The sequence below is a fragment of the Montipora foliosa genome, chromosome 8, assembly GCF_036669935.1.
Source record: "Montipora foliosa isolate CH-2021 chromosome 8, ASM3666993v2, whole genome shotgun sequence".
Classification (NCBI taxonomy): domain Eukaryota; kingdom Metazoa; phylum Cnidaria; class Anthozoa; order Scleractinia; family Acroporidae; genus Montipora; species Montipora foliosa.
Window position 1 is genome coordinate 8092297 of NC_090876.1, and position 2500 is coordinate 8094796.

Consider the following 2500-nt stretch of genomic DNA (forward strand, 5'->3'; position numbering starts at 1 on the left):
TGCAACGCAATCTGGACAATTTTTCTTTTGTCCTAAAACCTTCAGAAAACTTTGTTGACATCATCATAAACAAGAATGAGATCTTAAAAGTGGGTTTTGTGAGGACTGTGACGTCAAGACATGAAAATCCGACAATTTCCGAGCACTTCACGAAAACGAACCAGAAAAGGTCGCGCTTGGAGTGGAAACGAATATTAGGTATTTGTGACGTCAAATTTGGCTAGCTGACGTCACAAAATCTGTTTCCGATAAATTTTCCGAAGTTTCTCCGAACCGTTCCGTTTGTGACACGAAGAAAAAAAGGCTGTTTTTAAAGTGAGATATCTCAGCGACCTTTTGACTAAATCGTCTAAGACTTCGGATTTTGATTACTCACATCATTGTCTTTAATTTTAATTTAAACTCAAGGTAGGTCCAATTTCGTTGCATTTAGCCTTTAATATGAGAGTGCTATAAGGACTTCACGTGCCTAACAAGCGCAAGAGGACATTGTTCCTTTCGTGAGGACGCTAGATACTATCCAGGGACAGTCCTCCTCTGTGCACTTGAAAGGGCGAAGGTGGTTGTTGCCCCGACTGACCTTATAAAGCGCCGTGCCCTGGTGGCAAACTTCTGTTCCCTCAGGGAAAGGTATTGCAGAGCTTTCAATTCCTAGAGTTTCCAAAGAGTGAGATGATATTTGCTGGAGATGGCGCCAAAGGCGCAAGTGTCCTCTGTTTCTTGTGCCGGAGGCGCCAAAAACGTGTAGGTGGGTCCGAGGCCATGCTCCCCCCGGAAAAATTTTCAAAAGTTTGCACTTCTGAAATCGCTGGAAATGCACCGTCGAGTCCGCCATTTTGGTTTTTTCATGCTGCTTGCTAAGAGAGCCGATGTTGTTATGGTCAGCCTGAGCCAACATATCGGCCTATGCTTCAACGGGTGAAAGTCCTTAACAAGAAAATTGTGACGTAGGCTACCATAGCAACATAAGAGTCCTCTAAAAACAACCTTTATTACCAGTATATCTCAAATCCACCTCTACATGTTCCAGCACACGGCAAATTCCTTTTTGACTTATGGCTGTTTCTGCTTAGGTGGCCTCATACACCATCAGCCTTTTTTAGAGACATTACTGCCAAGCCGGCCACTTCTGCTGGAGAAAACAGGACAGCCACAACACCGGGGACTCCACCACCTACTCTTCTCGAAAAGTGTGTGGGTTCTTTAACGTCCTACAGGGAACTTATGAAGATGGAAGATATTTGTGAGACGGGGCCTACGGTTTATAGTCTTTATCCAAGAAGATTTGAAAGTCTAATCATTTGTAGATGAAATTACAAAGGCAGGACTTTCTCCTCAGTTATTTTGAGATCCTGAGTGTTGATCCGGCCGGGGTTCGAATGCGCAACCTCCCGCGTAACAGCCTGATGCTCAACCAACTGAGCCACCAGTAAATAAAAGCAATGAAAATTGGGGGTCACCGTGTTCGTTTATGAGATATGAGCGGTTGAAGACCAAACATATGGCGTTTTTAAAGTGCTACTAAGACCAAAAATCAATTGTACTTTTTCTTTCTATTTTAAAACTATGTTAACTGAACACTAAGTGACCGAAGTTTTAAGCCTTCATTTAAAAAAGACACCTGTTTATTTTGATTGAAATTTTCCTTATTAATGGTCCGCCATTACTAACTTTAAAATCTTAAGAGAGCTGCATCGAGGATAAGATGACGTCAAAGATTCACCAGTTTAAAAAATGCAATGCGTGTGCACGCGCCTATATTAATACGCAGCTCGGGAGATTCGAGCTTGCAGCCTTTTAAACTCGTGTTTTGCATGTATAATAAGCTGCGTTTACACGCTGCAGTTTTAAGCTAGTGAGTGTTTGACGTCATCTTATCCTCTATCCAACCCTCTGAGGTCCAATCGGTCAGTCTTGAACACGGGTAATGGCGGACTGTGAAATCCAAAATTTGCACTCAAAGAAAACAGCCTTTGGATAAAATTCGAAGCCCAAAATCTTGCCAGTCAGTTGTCAGGGAAACGCGCTTTCAAAAGCTAAAGGAAAAAGGGAAGTAGATTTTTTTTTATAATGGTAGCACTTTAAATGATTTTTCGTTGTCATGGTAATTCCGTCACATTAACGAGTTCATCTTTATATCTTCTTAAGCAATCATCGGTTTTCCATACAGCTTATTCCAAAATGGCCGTCATTTAAATATTCTTTTGTTTCCATGCAAATTTGCCCTTGATGCCTCGTTCTTGAGCTGAAAATTCAAAAGAATATTTTGCCTTGAACGAGGCATCAAGGTCTAATTTAAATAAAAACAAAAGAATATCTAAATGGCGGCCATTTTGGAATAAGGTGTATATGGTACAGTAACTTTGCAGTTTTGTGAAAACGTTGTGTAGATTAAATCCTCCTAAACAGTACAGTTTGGCCTCAGTACTGGTTTCAGCCCCCTTAAAATCGAAGGTGAAATCAACTTCACCAGCTAATACAGCACTGTCCAAAACAGAAC